The following is a 24920-nucleotide window of genomic DNA, read 5'->3' on the forward strand; positions in this document are numbered from 1 at the left end:
AAAGGATGACTCATGCAAAAGTTTGTATCAACAAATATCTAATAAACAGAACTTAGAGGTAAAAAAAAAAAACTTTGACAGAGAGTTTTCTTATAATTTTCCACCCATTTTCTTCCCTTCCTTCTAATTTTGCTTGCATTGGTTTTGTTTGACCAAAAAAAAAATTTGAATTTGACTTAGTTAAAATGATTTGTTTTACATTTTTAATCTTTTCTATCTCGTGCTTGGTTTTAAATTCTTTCCTTTTCTCACAAATGTGACAAGTATACTATTCTATGTTAAGTTTATTTATTTATGATTGCACTCTTTATAGTTGTCATTTACCCATTTTCAATTTATCTTGATATAGGATGTGAATTTTGATCTAAACCTGATTTTGCCAATACTGTTCTCCAATTTTACAGACGTTTTTGTCAAAGAGAGTGTTAATGTCCCAAAGTACCATCTAATACTCTTATTTATTAGGTCAATAGTTCTTTTACTATCAAATTTATTAATTTCCCTTTTGATTTTTAGAATTTCTAATTTAGTTTTAATTTGGACATTTTAAATTTGTTCTCTTTCTAGTTGTTTTAATTTGCATGCCCAATTCATTCACCTCTTCCCTCTCTGATTCATTGATATATTACCTCAGGGATATAAATGTTCCCCTGAGCATTGTTTTGGTTCTATTCCATAGACTTTGCTACGTTGTTTTCTCATTATCATTCTCCTCAATGAAATTAGTAATTGTTATTATAATTTGTTCTCTGACCAACCAGTTTTAAGAATTAGTTTAAGTTTCAAATTAATTTTAAACTTGCTTCTCTACAAGCCCTTATTAATTATAATTTTAATTGAATTATCATCTGAAAAATTGTATTTGTAATTTTTACTTTTCTACTTTTGTTTACAATGTTTTTACGCTCTAGCACATGTACCATGTGCTTCTGAAAAGAAGGTATATTCTTTTTATCCCTATTCAATTTTCTCCAGATATCTATTAGTTCTAATTTTTCCAATATTTCATTCACTTCCCTTAAATTTTTATTATTTATTTTTGGTTTGTTTTATTTAGTTCTGATGGGTAAGGTTGACCTTCTGGAGTGAGATGGTTTTACTCTATTTCCTCCCTAAGACTCTTTAGTTTCTCCTTTAAAAGCCTGGATGCAGTACCAGTTAGTGCATATATGTTAAGTTGTGATGTTTCTTAATTATTTATGCTGCCTTTTATCAAAATGTAATTTCCTTCCTTATTTCCATTAATCAAATCTATTTTTAATTTAGCTTTGTCTGAAATCATGATTGTTCTTCCTGCCTTTTTGGTTTCAATTGCAGCCCAATAGATTCTGCTCCAGCCTCTTACCTTTACCCTGTGTGTGAAGAAAATACCTTGTATTTCATATTACAAGAAATTAAGAAAACTGCACAGAGATCCTTGAATAAGAAAATAAAATTGAAATTGAGTGAATTCACAGATTGTCTTCAGAAAGAAATCCTCAATTGACAACATCCTGGAATGTAATAGCTAAATTCAAGAGCCACCAAGTCAATGAAAAATACTTCAAACAGCCAGAAAGAAACCATTCAAACAACATGGAACTACAATCAGAATCACTCAGGACCTAGAAACATCTACATTAAAGAATCAGAAGGCATGGAATATGATATTCAGAAAGGCAAAAGATCTGGATTTGCAACCCAGAATCGCCTATCCATCAAAACTGAGTATACTCTTTCAGAGTGAAAAATGGTCATTCAATAAAATAGATTTCCAAGCATTCTAATGTGAGACACAAGAGAAGTCCAGAAAGGTCAAAAAGAAAGAGAAAATAGAAGGGACTCATTAAAGATTCTGGTTTTTAATCCATTCAGGTATCTGATTCCTTTTTTGGGTGAGTTCATCCCATTCACATTCACCTTTATGATCACCATCTGTGAATTCCCCTCCATTTTGACTATGTCCTTTAATCCTAACCTTGATCCTTCTCCTCTTATCCTCCGCTCCAGTGTGTCACTTTTAGTCTGTCCCCCCCGTCTCCTCCTTTATATTACTCCCCTTCCCAACACCTTCCTTCTATTCCCCTTTTACTAGGGCCTTTTGAACTCCCCCTAACTTCTCCCTCCCTTGTATTTCTTCCTTCCAATCACCCCATTTCTTATTACACTTCTACTTCTCTATAGGGCAAGAAAAAATTCTAAACCCCCAAAATGGATCTGTTTTTTCTCTCTCTGAGTCAATTCCAATGAAAGTAAGGCATTATCTGTCACCAGACTCTTCCTCCCTTCCATTGTATTGATTTCCCCCCCCCAACTTCCCCATGTTTGTTTATGTATTGTATTTTACCCCCATTTTTCCTCTTTTCCCATTTCTTTTAGTACTTTCCTCTTTTTTACCCCTTGCTTTTTTCTTTTTTTGACATATCACTTACCACTGAACTCCCTTTCTATACATCTTCTAGCTACTAAGATAATAGTAACATTTTAAAAGAGTTATAGATATCATCTTTCCATATAGGAATACATTCCATTTGACCTTATTGAAGCCCTTAATATTTTTTCCTCTTTCTTATTTACCTTTTTATGTTTCTCTTGAATTCTGTATTTGGGCATCAGATTTTCTGTTTAGGTCTGGTCTTTTTTTTCAGAAATGCTTGGAAATCTTTTATTTTATTAAATGACCATACTTTCCACTGAATGAATATAGTCAGTTTTGCTGGGTAGTTGATTCTTGGTTGTAGACCCAGTTCTCTTGCCTATTGTATTCTATGCTTTTCTGGTCCTTCAGTGTGGATGATGCCAGAAGCTGTATAATCCTAATTGGTGCTCCATAATACATGAATTGTACAGAATCTTTTCCTTGGCCTGGGAGTTCTTAAGTTTGGCTATAACATTCCTGGGAGTTGTAATTAGGGAGGTGATCTGTGGATTCATTCAGGCTCTATTTTACCCTCATGTTGAAGAATTTCAGGGTAGTTTTCATGGATAATTTCTTATAGTATGTTTTCTTGACCATTTTTGGGGGGGGTCATGATTTTCAGGTAGTCCACTGATTCTTAAATTGTTGCTCCTGGAGCTATTCTCCAGGTCAGTTATTTTCTCAATGAGGTATCATATGATCTTCAATTTTTTTCATTCTTTGATTTTGTTTTATTATGTCTTTGTGTCTCATGAAGTCATTAGATTCTATTTGCTCAATTCTAATTTTTAAAGACTGAATTTCTTCCACAGCCTTTTGACTTTTTTTTCTTTTTGGTCTATTCTTCCTTTCAAGTCATTCTTCTCCAGATTTTTTTGCATCATTTTCCAGCAGGTTAAATCTAACTTTCAATTCCTGGGCCTCTGTTTCCAAAAGATCTATTTTGTTTTTCATGCCACTATTTTCCTTTTTTTCCATTTTTCTCCAAACAGTCTTATTTGATTTTTAAATTCCTATTTGAGTTCCTCCATTGCCTACATTCAATTTTCTAGGTGTTTTGAATCTTTTTCTTGATATTTCCTGGATCTTTTCCTCATCTACTTGTTCTGTTCTTTGGTCCTTACCCCCAAAGAAGCTTTCCATTATAACTTTTTTTCTCTCTTCTTTATTCATTTTAATTACTTTTTCTTCTTCTGCCTAATGGACTACATAGACTTGCCCCTGTTGATTTACCTAACCAGAGTGTTTGAGTTTTTCTTCCCTAATACCAAATCTTCTCTTTTCTCAGTCCTTTTCTGGTAAACTGGATTGCACTGGTTGAGCTAACCTGCTGAGCTGGTGTGGCTGGGCCAACTTTTTCACTATAGCCAATGGACTGAGGGTTTTCAGCCATGTCCCCCCTGCTCCCAACATACCTGCCTGCCAGTCCTTGTTATAGCCCTTGGTCATGTGTGGTGCATCAGAGGCAAACCTTCCCAGCTAGTCTCTACTTATGTCTTACAGAGACAGCCAGGTCTTAATGCAGTGGGTGGGGGAGATTGTCCTGTCTGGTGGTCACCCAAATTCCTCCCTAACATCCATTATCATAGTCCAGGGCCACATGCTAAGGGTCAGAGGCAAACCCTCACAGTTGCTGTCTCTGCAGGGGGTTCCCACAATCAGCTGAGTAGCTGAGGTCTCAGGACACTGGGTTAGGGAGGATGCCTCTCCCATTTCCCTTGAAAAATAGATGAATTGTGCCTACCTTTCAAGTTGTTTTTAGTAGGAAAGTCTTGTTACTTATTCTTCCTGTTGGGTTTGTATTTCTGTTTGCTGTGAAGTGAGATATAAACATTGTTTTGGAAGGATTTTCAGAGAGGTTACAGCTTTAGGTGCTCTTAGCTGCCATCTTGGCTCTGCTTTGTAGTTTTGTTTTGTTTTTTAAAGAATATGCTTAAATAAAAAAATATGGAAAATGGGAGAGGAAAAGAAAAAAGGATGACATTCAGAGAAGAAATAAAAAGAGGAAATAATGGAACAGAAAGGAATAAAGAAGGGGAGGGATAAATGAAGAAGAAAAAAGTAAAAGTGGGGAGTAGATAAAGAGGGCATAACTATGTAACAAAGTGGTACAGTGGACTGAGTGCATGGATTGAAATTTGTCCTTTTTATCTTCTGTGTTCCCCAATATCCCTTGTTAGGTCAAAATAATTTTGTTATAAATGTAAAATGAATTTACTTCTTTGCTTCTCTAGTTTATTTATAATAAAACCTTTTAAATTTAGATCATATTTTTTTTTCTGGATTTTATTGCAAGTTGTTGTAAGCCTAGAAAGGCAGACTCCTTTTCATTTTTCTCAAGAGGTTTTTATCAGGCAAAGGATCCTTATTCCAGGAATTGTTGTTTATATTTTTCAAACTCTATACTACCATGTTCATTTTTCCTGTATGTTTCATGCCTAATCTACTTTAAGGAATATTTTTTAAAAAATGTTAACCAATGAAACATTATTTATTACACTTTCATAGTATATTTGGAGATTGCTGAGTCTGAGTCATTTCCACTGAACTTTTTACTTTATTACTAGTTTGAGAATTTTAATTCTTAGTTCATTCAGATGAATTTTCATTTTTTATATAACTTTAAAATAAATCTATGGAATTTTATTGGAATAACACTTATGAAGTCAATTAATTTATTTTTACCCATTTATTATTTGTTTTTGCTATCTGGTTATATTGGCAAAGCCTAACCAGGAACATAAAGATCTTGACAAGTAAATGATTAATGGATATGAACAGGTATTTCTCAGATGAAGAAATCAAAACTAAATTTAGTCATATAAAAATATGCTCAGATCACCACTAATTTAAGAAATGCAAATTAAAAAACTCTGAGCTGACATGTCACATCTATTGAATTGCCTAATTTGACTAAAAAGGGAAATGAACAATGTTGGAGGGGATAGGGGAAAACTGGGACATTAATACATTATGGGTGAAGCTATGAAGTGATCCCAACATTCTGGAGAGCAATTTGCCCATGAGCCATAAACCTTTTGACCCAGCAATATCACTACTAGGTCTGTATCTCAAAAAGATCACATTTAAGGGAAAGGCATTTACTTGTACCAAAATATTTAGGAAAACTCTTCTTGTGGTGATGAAGAACTAGAAACTGAAGGGTTTTACATTAATTGGAGAATGGATGTTCTAGTTGTGGTATCTAATTTTAATGGAATACTATTGTGCCATAAGAAATGACCAACAAGATAACCACAAAAAACCTAGAAAAGCATATGAAATGATGCAAAGTGAGTAAAACCAGAACATTGAACACAGTAATAGCAGTAATGTATGATGTGCAACTGTGAATGAATTAACTATTTTCTACAAAGCAAGGTTGCAGGACAACCTCAAAGGGCTTATTACAAAAAAGGCTTTCCAATGCTATAGAAAGCAGATTGAAGCCTACCATTCTTCATTTAATTTTCTCCAAGAATTTTTCTCTAGAGTAAAATGGGTGTTCTTTTGCAACATAATGAACTCTGAAATACATATTGTATGTTATCATGTGTAAAACATATATCATATTATCTGCCATCCTGGGGAGAGGAAGGTTTGGGAGGGAGAGAGAGAACAAGGATAGCAAAATGTTAGAAAATGTTTATAGAAATACTGTAAATGTAAAAGTAAAAATAAAGTAATCAATTACTTACAAAATATCTTGCCAAGTATTTAGTTTGTCTTTATTTAAAGTGAATTTTAGTTGGAATTCTTTATTTCTGATGTGTAAATATGTACATGTTGTATGTAGTTAGCTAACCCCCCAAAATTTTATACATTTTGTGGATATTTTGAATGGAATTGACCTTTCTAAATCTTTTGGGGTTTTGTACATGACTTATGAAAAAAATTAATAATTTATTTGGGTTTCTTTATATTTTGATATTCTCTATTTTTATTCATCATTTTAATTAACTTCTAGTTGGGTCACTAGGCATTTTTATTCAGATCATTTCATCTCATTGGCAAAATTTCATAATTTGGTTTCTTCCTTACTTATCCTGATCCACACTATTTATTTGTTTGTTTGTTTTTTCCAATATAGATAATTTAGGAATAAAAAGCTGGTTTAAAAATATTTATGAGTTTAAAAAGGATTGTGGTTACCAATTATAAAATATTAGCCCTTAAGTCCAAATGACTGTTAGCAGCTTTTATTTACAACAACATAAAGATATTAAAATGGAAAATGTAGGAAGAAGGTAGAGAATTGTCTAATCTACCACCCGAAGTGCTGTTCCATTGAAGTTTACATCAGCACCCTGCAAGGGCTCCCTCAAGTCCTAATTTCCACCTGGAAGTCCAGTTGGTATCTTCAGCCAGAAACCCACCAACACAAGTCTCTTCCTTCAGCCTGAGTCATTCACCCAGCAAGCCTCTCCAGCATAGAAAGCTCCAGTCAAGGACAAGTCTAGGAAAAAAGTGATTGCTTCCAAGTCTTCCTTCAGCTCTGCTCACCAACACAGAATGCATGAATCGTTCCTTGGGCTTGGCCTTTTATATCCCTTTTTCAACTCACTTCCTGTCTCTCCCCCTCTTCATAGGAACCAATTGCAGCCTTTCAATTTACCTAGCACTGGGGTGAGGGGGCAGTGGCCTTTGGAGGTATGAGCTTTCTCTAGTAAGTGACTTGTGAACTCTATTACTTAATGGCTAGCTAAGTGTTAAGTAGGGGCACTTTAAATTCTTGATTGATTAACTTAAAATAGACAAAGGGAAAGTTAATTCTATCTTCACAACAAGAACAAGAAGTCTTCAACAAATAATAATAGTGATACAGTTATAACAAGAGAAATCTCACTGACACTCCAGATTGTAGAAAGGCAGATCTATTAACAACTCACAGGCCCTAATAAGGAATTGCTTCCAAAGAGATGAAGTCCCAAGTAAAAGCAACAGTCAGTTTATATAGGTATATAGGGTTCAATACATGCTGAGACTATGGATGAGGGGAGCAGTTGGAAGCATATTCAAAACTGAAGAGAGTTGTCTATCCTTGTTCACAGAGCAGGAGGAGGACACAGACATCCCCAGGAAAAGAAAGGGGGTGGTTCAGAGTGGATTGTTAAGGGGGAGCATGAGGTGATGGTTGTGGAATTCAAGGTCAGGACACAGCCAGAGAAAGTAGGGGGAGTGGGGAGATACGTGATGGGCAGCAAGAAGTTTGTGTAAAGGTAACTATCAGCCAAATAAAGGAGAAGGAAGGAAAGAGGAATTTATCTCTGAAGTCGTTTTTCTACAGGCTCACAATTACATAACAAAATTTAAGACTCTGGCTCTACAATACTAGACAACCTACTTTTCTGATGATATTAGGAAGGCCTTGTATCTTTCTCTATCTTATTACATACAATATTGGATCTTAGTTGTAGATACTATTTACTATTTTGTTGAGGAACTATATATATACATATATATATATATAGTGTTTATCATACTTTAGAAAAGTCCATTTAATCCTATGATTTTAGATATTTTAAATCTTTTATTTCTCAGTTCTCTAATCCTGTGCATTACTTATTAATATGGTATATTGTCTTCATATATTTTTACGAATTTTTAACAAACCCAGCATTCTTGTAATTACTCCTGTGGAAAGGAAACAAGACTAACAGTCTTATTGAGAACTGGAAGTGGTAGTTGGGTCTTGTGACTAGTACTTCCTTCAGGCTGGGGGGCAGAGGGGGACTTCCTTCCATGTGTTGGAGGTGGGAGGAGGGAGGACCTCCTTCAGCCCATTCTGGAGTGGAGTTCCTCTACTTGCTTCAGCCTGAAAACACAGGCCCAATCAGCTCTGGAGGTCAGATGTTCTTGTTTGCTTAGTGTCTACTACTTAGATTCTGAAATTGACAAAACTTGCACAGAGGACAGGAATGGGAGAAACCCTCCACCAGCCTGTGGGGCCTGACCTCAGCTCCAAAACCTGAAGAAGACTCCAACCTTATTTAGGGAGATCCCTCACCCTTTTTTCCTGATACCTCTCCAATCCAAACTGGTTATTAAACTTTATTTTATTTGAATTCGCAGTCAGATAAGTGGACTATCTTTTCTGGGCACAAAGGGAACTGAACATCATTTCAATCATTCAATGACAAATAGTCCTTATCAGCCCCCTGCTGCTTATTAACTAAATAAGTAGGACTTTGATCTCCCAAGGCTGTTCATACCTTGGATGATGCATCTTGCCACTAGTGTTCATAACTCTGACATTGTGACAAGGGAATTTTTCCTCATGTGTAGGGTTTCCATGATAATAGTTACTCCAACAGTGTCCTCAGAACACTTCTGTCCTGCCCATCAGGGTCTATGCCACATTTTCTTTGTGTCTCCATTGTTTTGTGTAGAATATGTAATTGATATGTTGTTCCATTGACCTCAAAAGGCTAGGAATTCGGTTAACAAAGACTGTCAGGAATAAGATTACCCATGTGTATAGAATTTGAAGTATGATGTAGTAGAATTTCATCCCTGAAATTTTTGAAGACAATTTTGCTATTTCTAACTTCTCTTTCCATTGAACCTCACTCTTGGAGCTTCTCAAGTCCAGATATTAATCTGGAACAAAAGGCATAGATGTTTCTTCTTTTTCACAAAGATCATCACCATGCCAAAATCAAAAAAGGATAGAGAAAGATATTTTATCTGTTGTAATTGATATATAGATTTCAAAATGTCTTTTACAACTTAAAGTCTTAGAAATTAAACTAAATGTATCAAGACTTTGTACTCTAATTCTAATTCACACCTTTTTCCCTCTGTAAATTTTACCTCTCTAAGTTAATACTTCTTAACAAGTATTTTAATAAAGAGTTAAATAGACAGTTATAGATAACAAGAATTAACACATTCAAAATAAATTTTGCTCATGAATATCAACTGAAAGCATTTGCTAAACCTTCCCAGGTAATATATTGTGAAAAAAGCATGATGAATAACAGCCCTGCTAAAGGACTTGAGATGGGTAAAAAGCATTGTTTTTTTTTCCAAAAATGAAGAAAGAAAATTTTAAATTTATTATAATGAATTTGATTTAACTCTCAGGAAAAAATTCTAGTGTGTATTCTTAAAGGTATTCCTTTATTCTATAAAACTGTTACATTAATCTTTATCAACTAGCATTGATATTTGAGACTAGGCTATGGCAAACTAACCTAATTTATTTTAATAGGATTATTATACTGGCATATCAAGGGAATCTAAATGACTTCCCATAATGCAATTGCAGTTTCTTATAATATATTTGTGTCTAAGATGGGAGGCATGGGGAGTAGATAAAGATATATTTGGGTTGGGAATTAGTTGAATGACCTGACTAAAAGAGAAGTAATGTTGATAGAGAAAGAATTTCAAGGAGAGTAAATAAGCATTCAGTAAAGCACTGAACAACCTTCACATACACAAAGAGGCAAAAAAAAAAAAGATTATATCTTTGTACACCTGGTTAACAATATGGCAGTCATTTCATTTAAGAATTAGATATCCTTAGAACAGTAATATTATCATTTTCTTAAGGGAAAGGTCAAAATTATCATCAAATTAGGAGAAAAAATAAATGAGAAGACATTTTATGCTAATACAGGAGTTCTAATACAACATTCTAAAACAAACTGCCAATTGTAAAAGTTGGGATATGAACAAAAGCAAAGATATTTATTCACTTTACCACTATTTCTTACAGAAATTTAAAAAATACTGAAGTGTTGCCAAAAAGAGGAAGAAGAATCTCAGGACCTTCTTACTGAGTAAACATTTGATCTCCTTATTAAAAAGAGACCCGAGGCAGGTAAAGTCAATACAACAGTTTAGAATGTAAGAGATTTGCAAAATTTCACATATGATGATAACCAGACTGTGATTTACATCTACACATACACATAGACATACATACAAACATGCATACACACATAACAACGTGTGATGAAAATGAGGAGGAAAATGATCCTTAAAAATGTTCAGCATGAGACCTAGATAAAACAGACCACTCCAATATCTGTAGATGAATCAGGAAAGACAAAAAATATATAATATGGCAAAAATCTGTCAGTGTTTTTGTGGCAATCACTTCTCAGCACTCATATTTGGGGTTCATACATACAGGGTTCACTCATCTATAACACATATCTGCCTGATTCTTCTGCAAAGCTGCTTGAGTATATGCATACACATCGACAAGACCCAGAGTAAATATGGAATAGTGATTAAAGAATTAGTCAATGACACATTGATTTAAATATTGTCTTTACAAAGCAGGTAGGTTACTCAGTGGATTAAAAAACCATACCTAGAGATGGGAGGTCCTGGGTTCAAATATGACCTCAAACTAACTGTTTGACCCTGGGCAAGTCATTTAACTCCCATTGCCTAGCCCTTACCACTATTTTGCCTTGGAATCAATATACAATACTGATTCTAAGACAGAAAGTAAGGGTTTAAAATATATTACTTTTACATTCTATGTGACTAGGCAAATCACTTAATCTCTAAGTGATCAAGAAATAGGATTATAAATAACAGAGAAGGTGTCATTCTTCATGAATAGAGATAGTTTCCTTATTATTCTTTCCCTTTACCATTGAAATCAAAGGCTTCATCTGTTCTGGTGAAAGAAGAGAAAGGAAGTAAAAGGAAGGTAATGGAGAGGAGAATTATGTGAATTAACTGAAGATATTCAAATTGGAAGCAAAAGGGCAACCAAAAAAGGATGCCTGGGTTGCAACCACACCCCAAACTCAGATGAAACCTTCAAATTAGCCCAACCTAATGAACCTGAACAATAAGGCTGGTAATGCCACCTATAAAAACTAAAAATGGAAGTAAAGAGATCCCTTCAGATAATCAGGGAGCTTCAGTAAGCATGATCTGCAGAATGGACAAAAAAGCATAACCAAAATAAACCTATAAAAGGGTACTTGAAGGAGCACAGTTACAGTAAGTTTTTATTGGTCTTTTGAGTAAATTCTCCACACTGTGCTTCAGATAAGCTCTGGGATCAGCAGGACCTGCAAGTTCAGAGCAGGCTAGGTACTTTTATTGAAAGATAAAAGTTCTGTTCAAAGTTAAATAACTAGTTTCCCATCTATAAGGTTAAAAATTGTTAGGCATTTAGCCAAAAAAAAATTGAAGTTTCTGGATTTAAATCTACTAGGCAAGAATTTCAAAGGAATAGAAAAAAGAAAAAGGTCTAGATATATTTATGGCATAAACAATTTTTAAGAAGGAAATATAAGAACTGAAAATTAAAGCTTTGGAAAGGGTGAGGTGCCTCATAAAACTTCCTGTTACTCTTCTATGTGTTCATCTTTACAGAGAATACCTTATTTATAAAATTTTATACACATTTTTTTTGAGGATCTGGTTAACTTCTACATTGATTTTTTCTACTCCATCAAATTCTGCATCTTATATTCTTACATATATTATGGTTATAATAACTGACATTTATCACTTAAGTTTTTTAAATACTGTCACATATATTATTTCCCTTGAGTCTCATATCAACTCTCCGGGGCAGATACTAATCATACTATCTTAGATTTAGTGCTACAAGTGGCTTTATTGGTCATAGAATTCAATTATCCTCCCCTAACTCATTTTGTAGATTTGTAAAGTGAGATTCAAAGAGTTTTAATGTCTTTCCCAGACTTACCCAAGCAATGCTTGAGAAAAGATTTAAATCCAGATTTTACTGACTTCAATTCCAGATCTCTATCCCCTCTACAATTCTCTTAAATTTTGATGGTCTTCTTTTCTCTAATGATCAATGCATGATGACAGCATAACTTATGAAATAATGTTTCTATTATCTTTGAGAACATAATGAAACTAATTCTTTCAACTCAAATATTTACAGATTTTCAGAGTTGGAAGGCATCTCAGAAACCATCTATTTCAACTCACACTTGAAAGAAATACCTAGTGTAGCATACCTGGTAAGTTGTCATCTAACTTCTGTTTGAAGACCTTCAAAGAAGAGAATATCACAATCTCTTCACACAACTCTTATCTATTGGACATCTCTCATTTTTTTTTGAGAAATTATAGTTTTTGACATAGTGCTTTTATTTTTTTAATTTTTAATTTTAATTTTAATTTATTTTATTTAGTCAATTTATAACATCATTCCTTGGTTACAAGAAACATATTCTATCCATCCCTCCACTAACCCCACTCTTCCTGTAGCCCAGGAGCAATTCCACTGGGTATTGCATGTGTCCTTGTTCAGAATCTATTTCCATGTTGTTCATAGTGCTTTTATTGAGATCAACACCATTTAAAAAAAATTCAACTTCAGTCTATTGATTCTGGTTCTTCTCTCTAGGATCATGTAAAAGAAGTCTAATCATCCCCTCTACATGATAGCTCTCCAAGTCCTTGAATGCTGCTCTAATATCTCTCCTTATTCTTCTCTTCTCTAGGATAATCATATCTAATGCCTTCAACTAGTCATTATATAATATAGACATGGTTATCCTTTGCCATCCGAAACGCCCTCCTCTGACTATTCTCCATCTTATCAATGTCCTTTTTAAATGTAGTACCTCAAACTGAACTTAAAATTCCAGATAAGGTGTGACATGGACAAAAATAGCAAGGATTTTTAGATATATACAATGTAGTTGTGTCATTGTCTACTCAAAAGTGAATGGAAAAAAGGTTACATTTTTAAATGATCAGTCATTCCACTGTTAGTAAGTCTTTATTAAAAAGTTAATATGTCGGTTAAGAAAATCCCCAGAAGATGGCGGCTTAGAGAAAGCTGAAGTTCAGATCTCCGGAAAACCCTTCCCGACCGATCTCAAACTAGAAGCTCCTAAGGCGCCGAAATTCAAAACGATCAACAGCACAGACCCTGGGAACCCTCCTCCTGGACCTGGACCCGGTTCAAAAGGTACGGCTCCCCTTAAAAGCCAGAACCCGAGATCCCTCGGACCTCAGGGGTAGGAGCGCAGAGTCCAAGGCTCCCGGAAGCGGCAGCCGCACCGGGCTCAGAGAGCAGGGTCTGAGGAACAACAACCCTCAGGGTCTTCTACCCAAGTCCCAGTCTGGGTGAAAGTTACTGCCTGGGGCTTCCGCTGCAGAGAGCCGGTTGGTCCGGGTGAAAGTTACTGCCTGGGGCCTCCGCTGCAGAGAGCTGGTCAAAACAACAGCAACCCTCAGGGCGGGCAAGACAGCCTCACGGGCTGGATCCTGCTATCCAAGTCTCAGTGAAAGTCTGTGCTCTCGGAGCTTGGGGAAGCGGCAGCCCATCCCCCCGCAGGCCGACGAAACAGCCTCACGGCCAGGGATTCTGAAGGCAACTTCCGGAAAGCTAGCCGGGGGGAGAGTGTGGCCTCGTGGTCCGACCCTTCCATTCCAGTTCCAGTGAGGCATATTCAGTTTAACCCAGGGAAAGCTCTTAGAACCAACATCTGCCCAGGACTAAAGCCTCTGATCACCAGACAAAGACAAGAAAAGCCAATCCTCCACGTTCAGAGATGACAAATTCCACAGAAGCACAGAAGCCCCAAAATACCAAGAAAAATAAGAAGAAAGGGGCGACTCTGGACACATTCTATGGAGCCAAAATACAAAATACAGAGCAGATAGAAGAAGATATACAAGAAAATTCTCCAAAATCTTCCAAAGGAAATAGAAACTCTCCACAAACCCATGAAGAATTTGAATCAGAAAGGACCAAAAAGATGGAAGCCCTCTGGGAGGAAAAGTGGGAAATGATGCAAAAGAAATTCACGCATCTACAAAACCAGTTTGACCAAACTGTAAAAGAAAACCAGGCTTTAAAGCAAGAACTAATAAAGCAAAGCCAAAACACCAAGAAATTAGAAGAGAACATAAAATATCTCACCGACAAGGTGATAGATCTGGAAAACAGGGGGAGAAGAGAAAATTTAAGAATAATTGGACTCCCAGAAAAGCCAGAAATAAACACCAAACTGGACATGGTGATACAAGATATAATCAAAGAAAATTGCCCAGAGATTCTAGAACAAGGGGGCAATACATCCACTGACAGAGCTCACAGAACACCTTCTACACTAAACCCCCAAAAGACAACTCCCAGGAATGTAATTGCCAAATTCCAAAGCTATCAAACAAAAGAAAAAATCCTACAGGAAGCCAGAAAAAGACAATTTAGATATAAAGGAATGCCAATCAGGGTCACCCAAGACCTTGCAAGTTCTACTCTGAATGATCGTAAGGCATGGAACATGATCTTCAGAAAGGCCAGAGAGCTGGGTCTCCAACCAAGAATCAGCTACCCAGCAAAACTGACTATATACTTCCAAGGGAAAGTATGGGCATTCAACAAAATAGAAGACTTCCAACTTTTTGCAAAGAAAAGACCAGAGCTCTGTGGAAAGTTTGATACCGAAAATCAAAGAGCAAGGAATACCTGAAAAGGTAAATATTAAGGAAAGGGGAAAAATGTTATCTTCTTTTACTCAAACTCTCTTCTATAAGGACTACATTTATATCAACCTATGTATACTAATATGTGGGGAAAATGTAATGTATAAATAGGGGGTAAAGAAAGACCAAATAGAATAATGGTTCTCACACAAAGATTCACAGGGGAAGGGGAGGGGAAGAAAACTCCTATAAGAAGGAGAGGAAGAGAGGGGGGGGGGGTTTACTTAAACCTCAATCTCAGGGAAATCAACTCTGAGAGGGAAAAACATCCAGATCCATTGGGATCTTGAATTCTATCTTACCCAACAAGGGTAAGGAGAAGGGAAAACCAAGGGGGGGAGGGGGAGAGGGAGAACAAAAAGGGAGGGAAAGAGAGGGGGGAGGGGGAGGGAACAAAAAGGGAGGGACTAAAAAGGGAAACATCAAGGGAGGGGACAAGGGGACTGATTCAAAGTAAATCACTGGACTAAAAGGTAGAGCCGAAGAAGAAAAGGTTAGAATTAGGGAAGGCAATCAAAATGCCAGGGAGTCCACAAATGACAATCATAACTCTGAACGTGAATGGGATGAACTCACCCATAAAACGTAGACGAATAGCAGAATGGATTAGAATCCAAAACCCTACCATATGTTGTCTTCAAGAAACACACATGAGGCGGGTTGACACCCACAAGGTCAGAATTAAAGGATGGAGTAAGACCTTCTGGGCCTCAACTGATAGAAAGAAGGCAGGAGTGGTAATCATGATATCTGATAAAGCCAATGCAAAAATAGACCTGATCAAAAGGGATAGGGAAGGTAATTATATTTTGTTAAAAGGGACTCTAGACAATGAGGAAATATCATTAATCAACATGTATGCACCAAATAATATAGCACCCAAATTTCTAATGGAGAAACTAGGAGAATTGAAGGAAGAAATAGACAATAAAACCATACTAGTGGGAGACTTAAACCAACCATTATCAAATTTAGATAAATCAAATCAAAAAATAAATAAGAAAGAGGTAAAAGAAGTGAATGAAATCTTAGAAAAATTAGAATTAATAGACATATGGAGAAAAATAAATAGGGATAAAAAGGAATACACCTTCTTCTCAGCACCACATGGCACATTCACAAAAATTGACCATACATTAGGTCACAGAAACATAGCACACAAATGCAGAAAAGCAGAAATAATGAATGCAGCCTTCTCAGATCACAAGGCAATAAAAATAATGATTAGTAATGGTACATGGAAAACCAAATCTAAAACCAATTGGAAATTAAACAATATGATACTCCAAAACCGTTTAGCTAAAGAAGAAATCATAGAAACAATTAATAATTTCATCAAGGAAAATGACAATGGCGAAACATCCTTTCAAACCTTTTGGGATGCAGCCAAAGCGGTAATCAGAGGCAAATTCATATCCCTGAAAGCTCATATTAACAAACAAGGGAGAGCAGAGATCAATCAATTGGAAATGCAATTGAAAAAACTCGAAAGCGATCAAATTAAAAACCCCCAGCAGAAAACCAAATTAGAAATCCTAAAAATTAAGGGAGAAATTAATTAAATCGAAAGTGATAGAACTATTGATTTAATAAATAAGACAAGAAGCTGGTACTTTGAAAAAACAAACAAAATAGACAAAGTACTGGTCAATCTAATTAAAAAAAGGAAGGAAGAAAAGCAAATTCACAGCATTAAAGATGAAAAGGGGGACAGCACCTCCAATGAGGAGGAAATTAAGGCAATCATTAGAAATTACTTTGCCCAATTATATGGCAATAAATACACCAATTTAGGAGAAATGGATGAATATATACAAAAATACAAACTGCCTAGACTAACAGAAGAGGAAATAGAATTCTTAAATAATCCCATATCAGAAATTGAAATCCATCAAGCCATCAAAGAACTTCCTAAGAAAAAATCCCCAGGGCCTGATGGATTCACCTGTGAATTCTATCAAACATTCAGAGAACAGTTAACCCCAATACTATACAAACTATTTGACATAATAAGCAAAGAGGGAGTTCTACCAAACTCCTTTTACGACACAAACATGGTACTGATTCCAAAACCAGGCAGGTCAAAAACAGAGAAAGAAAACTATAGACCAATCTCCCTAATGAATATAGATGCAAAAATTTTAAATAGGATACTAGCAAAAAGACTCCAGCAAGTGATCAGAAGGATCATTCACCATGATCAAGTAGGATTCATACCAGGGATGCAGGGCTGGTTCAACATTAGGAAAACCATCCACATAATTGACCACATCAACAAGCAAACTAGCAAGAACCACATGATTATCTCAATAGATGCAGAAAAAGCCTTTGATAAAATACAACACCCATTCCTATTAAAAACACTAGAAAGCATAGGAATAGAAGGGTCATTCCTAAAAATAATAAACAGTATATATCTAAAACCAACAGCTAATATCATCTGCAATGGGGATAAACTAGATGCATTCCCAATAAGATCAGGAGTGAAACAAGGATGCCCATTATCACCTCTACTATTTGACATTGTACTAGAAACACTAGCAGTAGCAATTAGAGAAGATAAAGAAATTGAAGGCATCAGAATAGGCAAGGAGGAGACCAGGTTATCACTCTTTGCGGATGACATGATGGTCTACTTAAAGAATCCTAGAGATTCAACCAAAAAGCTAATTGAAATAATCAACAACTTTAGCAAAGTTGCAGGATACAAAATAAACCCACATAAATCATCAGCTTTTCTATATATCTCCAACACAGCTCAGCAGCAAGAACTAGAAAGAGAAATCCCATTCAAAATCACCTTAGACAAAATAAAATACCTAGGAATCTACCTCCCAAGACAAACACAGGAACTATATGAACACAACTACAAAACACTCGCCACACAACTAAAACTAGACTTGAACAATTGGAAAAACATTAACTGCTCATGGATAGGACGAGCCAATATAATAAAAATGACCATCCTACCCAAACTTATTTATCTATTTAGTGCCATACCCATTGAACTACCAAAATACTTCTTCACTGATTTAGAAAAAACCATAACAAAGTTCATTTGGAAGAACAAAAGATCAAGGATATCCAGGGAAATAATGAAAAAAAACACATATGATGGGGGCCTTGCAGTCCCAGACCTCAAACTATATTACAAAGCAGCAGTCATCAAAACAATTTGGTACTGGCTAAGAAACAGAAAGGAAGATCAGTGGAATAGACTGGGGGAAAACGACCTCAGCAAGACAGTATACGATAAACCCAAAGATCCCAGCTTTTGGGACAAAAATCCACTATTCGATAAAAACTGCTGGGAAAATTGGAAGACAGCGTGGGAGAGACTAGGAATAGATCAACACCTCACACCCTACACCAAGATAAATTCAAAATGGGTGAGTGACTTAAACATAAAGAAGGAAACCATAAGTAAATTGGGTAAACACAGAATAGTATACATGTCAGACCTTTGGGAGGGGAAAGGCTTTAAAACCAAGCAAGATATAGAAAGAATCACAAAATGTAAAATAAATAATTTTGACTACATCAAACTAAAAAGCTTTTGTACAAACAAAACCAATATAACTAAAATCAGAAGGGAAACAACAAATTGGGAAAAAATCTTCATAGAAACCTCTGACAAAGGTTTAATTACTCATATTTATAATGAGCTAAATCAATTGTACAAAAAATCAAGCCATTCTCCAATTGATAAATGGGCAAGGGAAATGGATAGGCAGTTCTCAGATAAAGAAATCAAAACTATTAACAAGCACATGAAGAAGTGTTCTACATCTCTTATAATCAGAGAGATGCAAATCAAAACAACTCTGAGGTATCACCTCACACCTAGCAGATTGGCTAACATAACAGCAAAGGAAAGTAATGAATGCTGGAGGGGATGTGGCAAAGTAGGGACATTAATTCATTGCTGGTGGAGCTGTGAACTGATCCAACCATTCTGGAGGTCAATTTGGAACTATGCCCAAAGGGCGACAAAAGAATATCTACCCTTTGACCCAGCCATAGCACTGCTGGGTCTGTACCCCAAAGAGATAATGGACACAAAGACTTGTACAAAAATATTCATAGCTGCGCTCTTTGTGGTGGCCCAAAACTGGAAAACGAGGGGATGCCCATCAATTGGGGAATGGCTGAACAAACTGTGGTATATGTTGGTGATGGAATACTATTGTGCTCAAAGGAATAATAAAGTGGAGAAGTTCCATGGAGACTGGAACAACCTCCAGGAAGTGATGCAGAGCGAGAGGAGCAGAACCAGGAGAACATTGTACACAGAGACTAATACACTGTGGTATAATCGAACGTAAGGGACTTCTCCATTAGGGGCGGTGTAATGTCCCTGAACAACTTACAGGGATCCAGGAGAAAAAAACACCATTCATAAGCAAAGGATAAACTATGGGAGTGGAAACACCGAGAAAAAGCAACTGCCTGAATACAGAGGTTGAGGGGACATGACAGAGGATAGACTTTAAATGAACACTCTAATGCAAATACTATCAACAAAGCAATGGGTTCAAATCAAGAAAACATCTAATGCCCAGTGGACTTACGCGTCGGCTATGGGGGGTGGGGGGAAGGAAAAGAAAATGATCTATGTCTTTAACGAATAATGCTTGGAAATGATCAAATAAAATATATTATTTAAAAAAAAAAGTTAATATGTCTCAAGTACTATAAAAAGCAATGGAGACAAAAATAAGTGCAAAATGAAGGTTTTTGCATTCAAGAAACTAAATTGAGGAGACAGCGTGCAAACAACTAAATATGCACCAGATATATACAGAGTAGACAGAAGTTAACTTTAGCAGGACATCAATATTACAGGATAGTGGAAAAAAGGCTTCCTTTAGAAGTCAAGTTTTAAGTTTTGGAAGGAGCCAGATTAACACTAGTTACATGAATATTGTTGGTCTAAAACTTATCCTCAGCAACCCTTTTTCATTATTTTATAATCATTTGGGCAACACATGTAGTCTTCACAGGTCTCCATCTCACTTTATTCTCTGATAAGTATTATAATACATCCTATGACCAAAGAAGCAGTCAAATTCATACTGATAAGTATTTTTACACAGAACTAGCCTGATCACAGGACAACAGATTTAGATTGTTATTATTACCATACTAAAAGCTTTTTTTTTTTACTTTAATAGAATTGAACATATTTTTGACCCATATTTCAGCAACCAAGGGTCACTTTATTCAGCCCACCTGCATTTGTTCAGGATTTACTTAACACTGTAACAGGCATATGAGAAGGGATTAATGATGAAAGACTAAATTGTAAAAGGTTAAACTTGATTTAAAACAACTGCAGAAGCACAGGAGAATAAAATAGTCACTAGGCAACAGTCTGTGAAAAAAAATTCTGGATAATTTTTTTGGACTTCATGAAAAGCAGCAATTACTCAGGACTCAGGAGGTATCAACAGTGTGACACGGCAGACAAAAATCCAATATATTCTCAAGCTATATTATTATAATTTGATGATTTAATAGGGACAGTATTCAGAATAGGGGAAAAGTAAGTTCTTTGACACAGCTAATCTACATCCGAAATATTGTGCCTAGTAGATATGAGTGTCATATTGTAAGGAGAAAATAATGAGATATAGTAATTTCAGAAAAGGGTGACCAGAAGGATAAGATAGGGCAAGATAAGGATCTATTTAAAGGACTAAGAATATTTCCCAAGATACTTTTTGAGTTTCAACCTTTGTATAAAGCACTATGTTTGCTAGGTTCTAGGGGAAAAAAAGAAAAAAAAAACGAAAAAAACACCAAAAAGTTTTAGAAGTTTATGTTCTGTTGAAGCATTAGCATCTGGACCCAAGTAAGTAAAATAAAATGGATAGTGATAAAAAAAAGTATTTTCAAAGAGCAGAAAGAATGTAAATCATCTGAGGGATCCAGAAAGGTCTTAAATAAAATTACTTTTTGATATGGGTTCAGATTGAAGGGAAGAATTGTATGAAGGGAAGGAAAGAGAAGATATGCAAGAGGTAGTGACCACCTGTGTAAAGGCTTATGCAGTGAGAGGGAAATGTTACATGTGGAGAATAACTAGCAGACAAGTTTGCAACAAAGAGTGCCAAAAATGGTAGGGGAGAGATAAATTATAGAGGACCTTAAATTCTAGACTAAAGATTTTATAGACACTATATACTGACATTTAAAATATTTGAGGAGGTGAATTACATAGTCTGATAGATAATTGTTTATAAACTATTACTGACAGCTCTTAGAATGAGCTGGAGAGATAAAAGGTTACAGAAGAGCAACTGTTTAGGAAGCTAGTGAAATATTTTGGGCAAGAGATTATAAGAGTCTCAGCTGTTGTAGATAGATGACACAAAAGATACATAGAGGATGGATTAAATAATAATCTAGCTAAAGTTACATCAAAGTGAGCATCAATGTAGTTCTTTGTTGTTTGAGAAACTTTATATATATCATGTGTTTTTCCTCACAATATTTTCATGAGTCAGGTGTTATTACCCCCATTTTACAGAGGAAAAATTTGGGGCACAGAGAAGTTTTGATTTGCCCTTTGTCACATAGTTAATATCTGAGGCAAGAAGTGCTTACTTTTTCACAGAAACTATGTTCAGTACTGGAAAATACAGTGCAAGCAAGCAAGATGCTCCTATCTATTAGAAGAAAACCTATAAAGAGTAGAGAGGAGAAGACTGCTGTTGGAGAAGTGAAATCTAGAGAGTGAATTCAGCATAGAGTGAAGCAAGTGTGGCTGGAGTCTCTCAAGAAAATAATGGACTATAGTAGAGAGTCACTAAACAGGAGAGCAAACCATGTGAATGAGGAGAAAGAAATGTATGAAAGAGTTTACATGAATGGATGTATTCAGGGAAATATAAATATGAATATAATCATTTCCATTTTTATATGTTGATTTGAAAAGACTGAAAGATTCAAGTGAGAATGGCAAGGAAGTAATTGTTTAGATGAAACAGGTCAGAGATTAAGATGAAGTTTATTTTTGGATAAAGCCTTTAAAATCACATACTTAGAAATTATTCCTGGCTCCATGAGAGTTGAACAGATAACCATGGAAAGTAGTAAGTACAGAGAGAAAAGAGAAATGGAAGTAGGACAGATTCTTGGGAAATGCTTAATTTATTGAGGAAAAGTGGAAGAAGACTTAGTCAAGAGGGTTGAAAAGATGTCAGAAAAGAAAAAAGAGAACAAAAGGAAAAGAATGACACAGTCAAGAAGATTTAGGAGAAATAATTGATGCCTCAGGTATAGAGAGACTCTTCTGATGAATCCTTATGAGTGAGACTAGATTTATTCTGTGTGTTCATAGATGACAGAACTAAAAATAATGATAAGTTGTGGAAAGGCATAATTGTTGCTTGCAACAGAAAACTTCCTAACCTTTTAAACTATCCTTAAAACACAGTAGTTTGTCTAAAGATTGAATAGCTTTCCTCTTAAGGGATATTAATAAATGTAAATTAAAGATTTCAGGGCAAATATAGATTAGTCAATCTATGACATCTAAGAAATTTCCATCTCAGAGATTCTGCTGAACACTCTTCATTTAAAAAATAATAATTTCTAAACTTTTATCATATCTTTACTATTTTTCACTTTAATGAATTTTAAAAGACCCATTAAATTTAAATATTTTTAATTTCAATTTCACTTAAGGATTATGTGTTTTCCAACTTACATCTCCAATTTTACAGTGGAAAGAAATTAAAAACCAATAAAAGGCAATAAAAATATTGATCGGTAAGGGTACATGGAGAGCCAAATCAAAAATTAATTGGGAAATTAAATAATATGATACTCCAAAATCGTTTAGTTAGAGAAGAAATCACAGAAACAATTAATAATTTCATCAAGGAAAATGACAATGGCAAGACATCCTTTCAATCCTTATGGGATGCAGCCATGGCAGTACTTAGAGGAAAATTCATATCCCTGAGTGCATATATTAACAAATTAGGGAGGACAGAAATCAAGGAATTGGAAATGCAAATCAAAAACCTTGACAATGAACAAATTAAAACCCCTCAGAAGAAAACCAAACTAGAGATTCTAAAAATTAAGGGAGAAATTAATAAAGTCGAAAGTGACAGAACTATTGAGCTAATAAACAAGACTAGAAGCTGGTACTTTGAAAAAACAGACAAAATACACAAAGTACTGGTCGATCTAATTAAAAAAAGGAAAGAAGAAAGGCAAATTAACAGCATCAAGAATGAAAGCGGGGATCTCACCTCCAATGAAGAGGAAATTAAGGCAATCATTAAAAACTACTTTGCCCAACTATACGGCAATAAATATACCAACCTAGGTGATATGGATGAATATTTACAAAAATATAAATTGCCTAGACTAACAGAAGAAGAAATAGAATTCTTAAATAATCCCATATCAGAAAAAGAAATCCAACAGGACATCAAAGAACTTCCTAAGAAAAAATCCCCAGGGCCTGATGGATTCACCAGTGAATTCTATCAAACATTCATAGAACAGCTAACTCCAATACTATACAATCTATTTGACATAATAAGCAAAGAGGGAGTTTTACCAAACTCCTTTTATGACACAAACATGGTACTAATTCCAAAACCAGGCAGGCCAAAAACAGAGAAAGAAAATTATAGGCCCATCTACCTAATGAATATATATGCAAAAATCTTAAATAGGATACTAGCAAAAAGACTCCAGGGAGTGATCAGAAGAATCATTCACCATGATCAAGTAGGATTCATACCAGGGATGCAGGGCTGGTTCAACATTAGGAAAACCATCCACATAATTGACCACATCAACAAGCAAACCAACAAAAATCACAGGATTATTTCAATAGATGCAGAAAAAGCCTTTGATAAAATACAACACCCATTCCTATTAAAAACACTGGAAAGCATAGGAATAGAAGGGCCGTTCCTAAAAATAATAAACAGTATATATCTAAAACCATCAACTAATATCATCTGCAATGGGGATAAACTAAATCCATTCCCATTAAGATCAGGAGTAAAACAAGGATGCCCATTATCACCTCTATTATTTGACATTGTATTAGAAACACTAGCACTAGCAATTAGAGAAGAAAAAGAAATTGAAGGCATCAAAATAGGCAAGGAGGAGACCAAGTTATCACTCTTTGCAGATGGCATGATGGTCTACTTAAAGAATCCTAGAGATTCAACCAAAAAGCTAATGAAAATAATCAACAACTTTAGCAAAGTTGCAGGATACAAAATAAACCCACATAAGTCATCAGCATTTCTATATAATTCCAACACAGCTCAGCAGCAAAAACTAGAAAGGGAAATCCAATTCAAAATTACCTTAGACAAAATAAAATACTTAGGAATCTATCTCCCGAGACAAACACAGGATCTATATGAATACAACTACAAAACACTTTCCACACAACTAAAACTAGACTTGAACAACTGGAAAAACATTAATTGTTCATGGGTAGGATGAGCCAGTATAATAAAAATGACCATCCTACCCAAACTCATCTATCTATTTAGTGCCATACCCATGGAACTTACAAAAATTTTTTTTACTGATTTAGAAAAAAAAACATAACAAATTTCATTTGGAAGAACAAAAGATCAAGGATATCCAGGGAAATAATGAAAAAAAATACAAAGTAAGGGGGCCTTTCAGTCCCAGATCTCAGACTATATTATAAAGCAGAGGTCACCAAAACAATCTGATACTGGCTAAGAGACAGAAAGGAGGATCAGTGGACTAAACTTGGGATAAGTGACCTCAGCAAGACAGTATATGACAAACCCAAAGATGCCAGCTTTTGGGACAAAAATCCACTATTTTATAAAAACAGCTGGGAAAACTAGAAGACAGTGTGGGGAGAGATTAGGTTTGGATCAACACCTCACACACTACACCAAGATAAATTCAAAATGGGTGACTGACATGAACATAAAGAAGGAAACTATAAGAAAATTAGGCGAACACAGAATAGCACACATGTCAGACCTTTGGGAAGGGAAAGACTTCAAAACCAAGCAAGACTTAGAAAGAGTTACAA

Source organism: Monodelphis domestica, chromosome 4 (assembly GCF_027887165.1).
Source record: "Monodelphis domestica isolate mMonDom1 chromosome 4, mMonDom1.pri, whole genome shotgun sequence".
NCBI classification, from domain to species: domain Eukaryota; kingdom Metazoa; phylum Chordata; class Mammalia; order Didelphimorphia; family Didelphidae; genus Monodelphis; species Monodelphis domestica.